Raw genomic sequence first — 10,862 nt, forward strand, 5'->3', positions numbered from 1 at the left:
GTAAGATTGAATGAAGGAACCACTGAGGTATGTGTAAGATTGAATGAAGGAACCACTGAGGTCCGTGTAAGATTGAATGAAGGAACCACTGAGGTCCGTATAAGATTGAATGAAGGAACCACTGAGGTCCGTGTAAGATTGAATGAAGGAACCACTGAGGTCCGTGGAAGATTGAATGAAGGAACCACTGAGGTATGTGTAGGACTGAATGAAGGAACCCCTGGGGTCTGCAGCATTGAATGAAGGTCACCGCACAGTGTGGGACGCATAGCAAGTCCTCAGTGTGTGAAGGTCAGTGGGAAACTCACACACACACCTGCTAGGCTCGCTCTGTCATCAGACATGCGTGTGGTCAGCAGAATCACGGCTCCCCAGAGAGGTACCCACCCTAATCCCAGAGGCTGTGAGCCTGGGATCTTACAGTGGGGACTTGGCAGAGGTGACTGAATTAAGAATCTTGTGATGGGAGATTATCCTGGTTACTCAGGGAGGCCCAAGGTAATCACAGGGATTCTTACAATGGAAGAGAAGGATGTAGAGAGAGGTGGACGTGACCAGTGACCCTCAATAACCCTGGAGGACTTACAGCACAGAGATGCTTCGTGGCTGGCTCTGAAAATGGAGGAAGCGGCCAGGAGCCAAGGAGTGCAGAAGCCCCGAGGAGCTGGGAGGCACAAGGACACGGATTCCCCCCTGGAGCCTCCAGAAGGAACCCGCCCTGCAGACACCTTGATTTCAGCACAGGGGCTGGAACTGGACTTCTGACCTTCAGAACCACAAGATAATAACTTTGTGTTGTTTAAGCTGCTGCATTTGTGGGCATTTGTACTGCGATAAGAAAATAATACAATTTGTGATCTAAGTAAATTCCTCCTGGAAAAGGCAGTGTGGGAGATAAAAACATATAGACAATGTCCCATACCGAGTGATCTGGGATGCGCCTTTTAACTACCTTAAGCTGCAGGTCTCATGAAAGCGTTAAATGAGAAGACACATTAGCACATGGTAAGTTCCCCCAAACAGCAACCCCTCCCCTCCTTCTTGGCCCCTGACGTGGGGGTTGCCAGGAAAATGGCCTGGGGAGCACATACTGGGTCAAAGATAATTAAGTAGGGATTTTTGGTTTGTTTTGTTCTCTTTTGTTTAAGAACCAAAAGCAGACACCAGCCAGAGACAATACCGGAGGCCACCAGGAGAGGGCAGCCCAGAGCCCGGGCAAAAAGGCACCAAAATGCTGAGCCTTTTGACGAAAATCAAAGGATTTTACCAGCCCAGCTTGCAAGACACCACAGTCCCACTCTGGGGACTGAAGGAGCCGGCAAATGCCATGAGGTTTTACAAGAACACACTCGGGAGAACTTTATCGCCCTTGACGGAAAGAAGCTTCATTCGGCTTATGGTATTTTTTATAGTGGAATTCACTTGGAGGAAAAATTGCTTCTTCAAAAAGTCAGAATAATAGGCACACCTTTTGAAAAGATGAATGCTTGCTTGCTCTCTCTCTCTCTCAGTTCATGATTAGTCCTGGCATCTACTTAACCCAGCTTTCAAAGAAAAAAGAAAGGAAGGAAAGGAGGAAGAGAGGGAGGGAGAGAGCAAGGGAGAGAGAGGGTGGAAGGAAGGAAGGGAGGGAGGGAGAGAGGGGAAAGGAGAGGAGGGGAGGGGAGGGGAGGGAAAGAGGAAGGAGGCAGGGAAGGAGGGAAGGAGGAAAAAGCCCTTTTCTTAATTTTAATCCACCTCCATTTGCAACATAAGAGAAGTCACAAAATTTCCACATTTTTAAATTAATGGAGCACACAATACAGGTACATACACACCAAATACTCTTCCTTTGAACTTGATTATGAATTTCATTGTGATTATTTTTAACACTGCAGGGTAGAATTAGAAAAATCACTACTTCCGAAACAAAGAAGCCACAGGTCTTGGAAGCTTATACCAACCCAGTTGCCACGCAGTCCCAGAGTGGAAGTGACCCTGCGCACAGGAAGCTCACCCCTGGAGGCAAAGGGGTGCAAAGGGCCTTCACCACAAGGGGGCTTGGCACGTGAACCTTGGAAAGCACCACATCTTCAGACTGTTTCAAGTTATAGCAAGCACCTTGCTCTCTCTAAGCTTAGAATACAAGATCTCTGCAGACACCCAGAACCCCGATATGGGCAGAAAGGCCATGGCAGCCTCAGGACCAGCTCTCACGGCATCTGCTCAAGAGAGGCTGTCAGGGAGCCCTGCCCCGGCTGGTCAGCTGCAAGGTCCTGGCACTTTCTCTCCATCTGCAACCGGCCTCACTAAGGCTCCCGGTGCCCCGTGTCACAATGTGAGTGTAGACAACGATGGATCCGTGCATAAACCCAGCTCAGATGGAATGTGCTCAGGGCTTCCAGGACCGGCCAGACTCTGCTCTCAGCTCCCTCTCTGCACGGCTTCCCCAGCGCTGGCAGAGTTTGAAATCCAAGTGAGAGCTCTGCTCTGGGACTGCTCGCTGCATGCTCCGAACTGAAAGCTCCCATTGGCATTGCAGAAGCCACGGGCTCTTCCAATCCCAGGGCTGGTTTTGCAAACCCCCAGTGTCCGGAGTTTAGACCCACTTCAGTTGAGCCTTATACAGGAGCAACTGCAACCAAGCACTTCCCAACACACTGAGGGCCTCTGTTTACTGCACATATCTGTGTGCCTGGTCACTGCTGGTTTTACGGCTGTGGCCCTGAACATCTGGGTCCGATCCTGTCTGCACGTGACAGCAGTGCTCTAAAACTTCTTTTTTTTTTTTTTTTTGAGACGGAGTCTCACTCTGTCGCCCAGGCTGGAGTGCAGTGGCCGGATCTCAGCTCACTGCAAGCTCCGTCTCCCGGGTTCGCGCCATTCTCCTGCCTCAGCCTCCCGAGTAGCTGGGACTACAGGCGCCTGCCACCTCGCCCGGCTAATTTTTTTTGTATTTTTTAGTAGAGACGGGGTTTCACCGTGTTAGCCAGGATGGTCTCGATCTCCCGACCTCGTGATCCACCCGTGTCGGCCTCCCAAAGTGCTGGGATTACAGGCTTGAGACACCGCGCCCGGCCTCTAAAACTTCTTTAACATTAATTTGGAGATAGGAATGAGCAAAAAGCCTAGGACTGCACAAAGAGGGAAAACAGAGCAAATCACATACCCTTAGGCCAATCTCCAGAACTCACTGATCTTCAGTTACTGATCCATAAAATGGGAACAATCTTACCTCCCAGAAAGGGCGTTTGTGAAGGTTAGATGAGATATCATATACCAAGGACTGGACAGAACATAATGTTATTATAACATTATAATTCTGCAAAGCCTCATGCTCCCTCATCTGAAGACTCATTAAAACACATATTTCTCCAATGCAAAACCATAATCTTTAAGTCACAGTGTCAATGAGTTCACACATCCTCATTTCTGTAGCTGGCGCGTGCACTGCCTTCTACAACGAAAGGGGTCTGCTGAGTGGCAGTGAGCATAGAGAAGCAGCAGTTAGGAAGCTTGCAGGGTGGGGATCCTGATCCACTGACTTAGGAATCAAGACATCTGGGGCAGGTGTGGCCACCTCCTTGAGCCTAGATTTCTCATGGGTAGCAGCAGGGCCACTGACCACAGCTCCCTCTTGAGATGAAAGGCAGCACTGTGAGAAGCAGCTGCACACAGGGGCACACGACTGTGCAGAGCCCAGCAGGGCGGCAGCGTTCTGCCTTGCTTTGTTTCTAACCAGGGGTACCAGGACCCTCTCCAGCGTGAGATTTGGCCTGCAGACAACGCACCATGCAACGCTTTCTGTGCTTTATTCCTGGGCCGGTCCTACCTTTTATCTGATAGCTACCACTTTCTAAGGACACTTCCCTTTCTGAACCTCTTAATCCTGGGACCAGGCAAAACTATAACAGGGAAAGCTGCTGGAAACCTCAAACAATAACGGCCCCCTGAAAAGGTAAGGACCACCCCCAGAGATGGCCAAAGAGATCCCATGGACTCCATCCTGGGCTCTGCGTGCCCATTTTCAGGGATCCCTGAAGTGACCACCCACGGAGGCAGTAGACGTCTGGGTGCTCAGAAAGAAGCAGCCTTCTGACTTCGACAGCAAGACAGTCCGGGCAAGCCACCAATGGGGTCTGAGTCCCACTCAGCCTCACATAATTCCGCTTATCTATAGAGACCAAGGTTCCCTAGAACCAGTGGATATTGTGACCAGAGGCAAAACCCCCAATACATAACTTCTGGCTTCCTGGAAGAGGATCACTATGAGATCCAGCAAAGAGTTTACATTTTCTGGTGGGGGTTCAGATAGTCCTGGCTTAATATATCTAAGGGTTCTTTCATCTCCTGGCCATAAGACAGTCTGGAGTAGTGACTGTTCATTTATTCAACAGTTACCAAGTATTCATGACATGCTCTCTGCAATCCAGTATGCTAGGTGCAGACACCAATTCACAAAGGAGCAGAGGAGGGCCTTTAAAGCAAGAGCAAGTGGCCAAGGTCTAAGGAACACAGGAGGGTAGAGGGAGCCTAAAAACCCAGGCTCAGGACAGAGGTTGACTTTGGTAGTGTGCACAGCTTTCCCTAAGTCAGGGAATGCACTTGGCTGCACGTGACAACAAAACCAAGCATGGTGTTTTGACCTTATTTTTCTCACCACTCAGGAGACAGTGAGTCGAGGGCTCTGCCATTGTTCGAGGATGCCTTCTGGGAACCAATTTGTGTTCCAGCATCCTCATAGTCACAGAATGGCTGCTTTACCTCAGCCATCACATCTGAGTTCCAGATAGGAAGAAGAAGTAAGAGCAAAGGGCAGAAGGCACGGCCAGCTCAGTTTGTTCCTTGTTACCAAGAATAAAAACGGCTTTCCCCAAAGCCTAACCTAATAGACTAACCTAATTAGATACCAGTGACCAGAAAGAAGCCACATTGCCACATGGGTGTAAATGAGTCTAGAGGTGTATTAAACAGGGCACATTGTCAGCCAATGGACTAGCACAGATGAGGTTTGTTGGCGAGGGAGAGAGACAGAGAATCAATCCTGGACAGGCAACTTCTAATGTCTAATAATTCTAGGCATATATGGTTGGCTTATCATTAGTACCACTTATTTGAATATTCATAGCAGCTCCCTCTCTGCTGTGAGTTAACCAAAGCAACTCAGAAACAGGAACAGTGTCAGTATTTCTGACTCATTCATTACTTCATTTGACTAATGAAGCCACCACGCATTAGGCCAGCGCTGGATATTGGGTATACAGGAAGACGGACTGACATTCTTGCTGTGTATCTAGAATGCCTCTGCCCTGGAAGAGTTGCCTATCTATGCAGAGGTGGTTCAAACCAAACTGCATGGGCAAAGAGCCTATCTTCGAACTACTTGTAAAGACAAGATCACAGTACTTCTGGCCATGCAGTGCGGCAGAAATGGCAGATTGTTAGATATGGATTCCACACACCCGCATCTGATCTCTCTTCAACCATGCCTCTGTCTGAACGCCTATGTATGCAAATGAGTCGTTCACTCATTCAGCAATTCATTGTCTGTCGACTCTGCTTCGGGTATAGTGCTGGGCACTGGGGAAGGTCTACTCAGCATCCATCCCTCCTTCTTCCTTCCCAGAACAAAGCCCCAATTCTGTTCTGAGATGAGCAATTTGGACACCTACCATGTGATGGATTATAATGGATCTAAGACACACCTGACAATGCACTTCTCTGCATTCCCAGAGCTCCACACCCATCAGTTCAGCTAGGAGTGGGCTGTGACCTAGTCAATGACAACTTCTGCAGGGATTCTCAGAAAGTGTTTTTTTTCCTGGTACAGGGAAGAAATGCAGATGGTGCTACTATCTGCACCTTCTTCTGCTCTGAACTCAGAAGCAATGACTGGAACCACAGCAGCCAGTTTGCAGTGACGAGGCACTAAATGACACACTAAAGATGGCAGAATGGGAGAAGAGGATTAGGCAGGCACATGACCGTGTCCCTTGTCTGCTGCTCCAGCATGTGGCCACCTATGTCTGCACTCACAGTTATGTAAGAAAAATTCACCCCCATTTATTTGAGATTATGTGAATTGGGTTTTATTCTGTTGGCCAAAAACATCCTGAAATGATATAAATAGAAAACAAGAATGACAGAGCTCTGGCTGGGGGCGGTGGCTCACACCTGTAATCCCAGCACTTTGGGAGGCCGAGGCAGGCGGATCACGAGGTCAGGAGATGGAGACCACCCTGGCTAACACGTGAAACCCCGTGTCTACTAAAAATACAAAAAAAAATTAGCCAGGCGTGGTGGCAGGTGCCTGTAGTCTCAGCTACTCGGGAGGCTGAGGCAGGAGAATGGCATGAACCCAGGAGGCGGAGCTCGCAGTGAGCTGAGATCGCACCACTGCACTCCAGCCTGGGCCACAGAGCAAGACTCTGTCTCCAAACAAAAAGAATGGCAGAGCTCTTCTCCTCAGAAACCTGAGAGTTTAAGTAAGAGAGATGAATGGCCAGATAATGTACGTTCCCCAATAAGGAGGTAGAGGGTGGTAGAGGGTATACAAGATGGTCCCTCTCCAATAAGGTGGTAGAGGGTACACAAGACGGTCCTAAACGAATTGAGAAATGGGGAGAGGCAAGGCTTTGCTGAGGACGTCATGTTAAGTCATTAGAAACAAGCTCCTCTTTCTATACTCTGTACATGGTGTACCCATGTTAATATACTTTGTATACTCTATACATAGTGTACCCACATTAATCTGATGATGCCAGGCTCCACCCCATCCCTAGTGAACAGTGTTTCCACTCACCTGTTCCCGCTTCGTTCCAGGATAGAGGGCAGACACGACCCAGGAGTCCTCAGTTCCCGCTATACTACCTAGGACTCTCCCGCCTGTACGAGTTTTCTGCTATGAATCGGGTCTGGGTGTGCCTAGACTCCGCCCACCACGCGGGAGAGCAATGCAGGTCACGGTACTAGGCTGCAGCTTCCGGGCGGGCTGGCCATTAATTATTAACAAGGCAGAGAAAAAGACACCAGCTTAGCCATCACCCCAGACTAAACTACGGTTTAGAGAACACTGCATTTTAGCCTAAGGCAAACGGCTTCACCGTCCTGTTTTAGATATGACCATGCATCAGTGATCAGGGCCATAAGTGAATTATCCTAAAAGCAAAACTGTAGCATAAGAGTATATGCAATTGCATGCAAATACTCTCCAGAAAAAGCACAGACAGGGGACACAGGAGTGGCGTCTAGGAAGGCTCCCATCAGCAGCTAAGTCCCGCATTTCCATACTTCGCGGCTCCGCTTCTCAGAAGGTTCGTAATACATAGTATTTGCTACCCTATTGGGGAAAACTATTTTAAGCCTAATTAGCATGAAATTTTTAGAATGCAAATGCTTTTCATTTAGACATAAAACAAAATGCCACGACATTTCTTCCATCCATTTATCATAAACAAGTTAATTACTGTGTAACAAATCGCTCCTGCTGGAATCTGTATGTTTGGGGCTGCTGTGAGCTGACTCAGGCAAAGGGAAGGAGCCATGGAGCGGCTGCTAATAGCTCATGGCCTACTCAGAGGAACATGGCCACTCTGTGAAGCTTCACTCGTCAAATTAAGGTTAAGCTCTCTCTGCTGGAATAACTCAATTATAAGTAGTCATTATCTGTTTAACTTGATTCCTACCAGAATAACAGAAACACCACGTTTCCTGTCTCCTCTTCACACAGGCCTCCTCACCGTGGTCTTGTAGTTTCAAAGTACTCTGCATACAGAGAGAAATGTCACTGTGCCCTGGTTTCAGGGCCTGTCAGCCTTAGCTCTTGCCTCCATATGTGCAAAATTATTTGTCATATATAAAACATCTCTTTCTTCCTGAGACCCTACACCTTCAGAAGAATGAGTGGAAGAAAACAGTGAGAAGGGAACCCACACAGGTGCAGGAGAAGCAATGCGACTACAGCCCCTAAAGGAGGGGCAAAGAGGACCCAGCAGGTCCAGGTGCTCAGGAGATTCTCTGCAATTCTTCCCTGAACCAGCCCTGGGCTGGGCTGCACACGTAAGTAATGGGCGCTTGGAAAATGAGTCCACACAATGTCTGAGCTGGTCCAGATTCACCCAGGGTCACGTGACTCTTGATACCCCACGAGGCGAACACCACCTGGCCACAGGGGCCAGGCTGACATGAGGCCAGTGATCTAGGCTCTCCCACCACACCAATCAGGAGCACAGTGCAGTTTGGCCTGGACCACTGGGAGTGGAGATCTCCACACAACACACCATGAAAGGGAAGAGATGCTCATGTGAAATCTCACGTCATGTTGTAGGAAGTATGAGAATTTGTCATTCTCTTCTGTAGTAAGCAGTATTTATTAATAAAAAGGAGGCATTTTTCTTAAGTGCCTGAGTAAAATTGGATACTCCAGGGTCTTAACATATTTGGCCACATAATCAGAGAGCTTAAGGATGCCAGTTTCAGCACAGCAGGACATGCACACAGCTGACTGCAGTCAGCGCCCCACGAGTTATAAGGGATCGTACAAAGCACTGAGAGTGAAGGATCCTCCCCAGGCCTTCTCTAGGGTTCCACTGAGATTCTCAGTAAAGCAAACGATCCTGAAAATGGCCTACCCATTCCAACTCCAAAGTGACAAAAACAGCGCAATGAACAGAGCAGCTCTTGAAAACTCTTTACTATGTACGCCCTCTTAGATTACACATCTATTCTACTCCTAGGTCAACTGCCTAGAGATTTTTTATTTTTTTGATAATGAGTCAATAGTATCACAGTTTAGATAACAAAAATAAGTCAGAAAACTTGGATTGGGTGCAAAATAAAAATCTTATCCACATAACCAGGAATCAACAAGTTCTGTCTTGAAGGGCGAGGATCTGAAAAATCACTATAAGCGTGAGCGAGTTCACGCACATGCATGCCCACAAACACACACACAGGAACCACTGTCAGTTCTGCAGGGAAAAATTTACCTTCTCTGGGACACAAAACCGGTAGGGCAGTCAACAGTCCCGAATGCGGACACTTAGCTTCGATACTTTATCCAACATTCTTTTCCTCTATTGCTTTGAAATCAACTCAAGGGCTGCCACTTCCAGGAAACTGATGCAGAGAAGAAAGGCTCACAGCCAAGGTGCTCACGGCAGAACTCTGCAACCTCCGGGAAGGAAGAACTGATTTATGTTCCCTCTCATGCAAATATAAAGTTTAATTAGTTTGTCTTGAAAGGGAAACAGACCAATAAGCAGGATGATCTACTGTCATCTGAGTTTTGAAGCTGTCTCTGACTTTCCCTTCACAAGTGTGGATATAATCCTGCAATTACGATAAAGCTAATTGGTAGTTCCCTCCTGCATGTGTTTTCGTGTTGTCAGTGGGGCAGTAATGAAAATGAATGCCACATTTGTGAACAGACCGTCTGTGGGCTTATTTACCGCATTTCCAACAACATCGTCTGCTTTATCATACATTTCAAAGCAGGGATAATTTAAGTCTCCAGAACTTCATACATAAAAATACTTGGTAAGAAAGTCTCTCTGCACACTATTTGGGTGATGTTACATCCGAATTACAGTTTGTTGCCCAGGAAATGATTCACTTCACTCAAAAATGACAGGGATTCTGAATCATTCACCTGTTATGCAAAACGCCTTTCAGGTCAACCAATTTACACCTCCTGCACTTCACCACCATCGTTTTGCACAAAGACGAGGCAAGCCTTGCCTCTCCCCTCTACAAGTTTCCCCAAGGAAAAGCATGGCAGCAAATCACTCCCACCCCTCCACGCCCCGCCCTACCTTGAAGTAGCTTCTCCCCTTCTAGAATATTTTGGGAGATTAATGCCGTGTAATCGTCTTCAGAGAACCCAGCCTTGCAGGTCTCTCTGGTTGTAAGATCCTCATTATGGGCCTGGGAACACAAAGGGGAGAGGGTAAAACAATAATAAGTTCACAGAAATTTAATCCAACCGACATTTATCCAGGGCCTACTGTGCAAAAGGTCTCTGGCTAAGAGAGAAGGGCTGGCAGGCCACAGACTCCACCCAGATGCCATATCCCCGTGTCTGCTCCTCTGCTCTCTGGCGACTTTAGGGAGCACTGTAGAGGCTGTAGACCCAGAGCATCCTTCCCCAGCCCCACACACAGCAGGATGCGCTATAGGGAATAAAGGACGGACTGATGGCGAAGCCAGGCCGGCCAGGGCCTTATTGGCAGAGGAGATGCCTGAGGAATGTCCAAAAGGCAGAGACAGAAGACTTCAGTTGCTGCTCCCAAAGCCACTAAGGGAAGGGAGGCCAAAGTGTGGGCGGCTCTGCAGACCATTCGCGCTTTGGGCCCAACGCTCCGCGCTCTTGGTAAGGCGGAGGCGGCAGCTTCTTGTCTCCTCTTCGGGTCACCGGGAGGGAGGAGAAAGAGGAGAGCAAGAAAGAAGATTCTCTAGGACTAGGTCCAGAGTGAGGCGAAGAAGGCAGCTCTGCGGGATGCTGCCGGTGGCTGGGGTGGAGAAGGCGGTGGAGGTGCTTCCACCTTCTAGTCTTCAGCCCGCATTTTCACCCTCGGAGCCCCCATCTCCAGCCCAGGCAGTGAGACAGCCCCCCCTAACTGACCGGAAAGGGGGTCTCCTCCTGTCCTCCGGAGCTCGCTCGCCTTTCCTGCTCAGTGGGGAAGTCTAGAGCCCGTGGCACAAGGCCAGGGAAGGATGGGGTGGGCGACAGGGCCATCTCCCAAGCTTCTAGGAGGGGGCGTGACAGGCAGAAGGAGGTGGTGGAGGGAGAGGCAGTGTGTGCAAGCAGGAAGCCAGCCCCGCTGCAGGAGCAGGAGCAGGAGCAGGAGGAGCACAGCCGTGCTCGGCTCCCCGGCGAGCGCAGG

Source organism: Colobus angolensis, unplaced genomic scaffold, assembly GCF_000951035.1.
Source record: "Colobus angolensis palliatus isolate OR3802 unplaced genomic scaffold, Cang.pa_1.0 Scaffold136, whole genome shotgun sequence".
NCBI lineage: Eukaryota > Metazoa > Chordata > Mammalia > Primates > Cercopithecidae > Colobus > Colobus angolensis.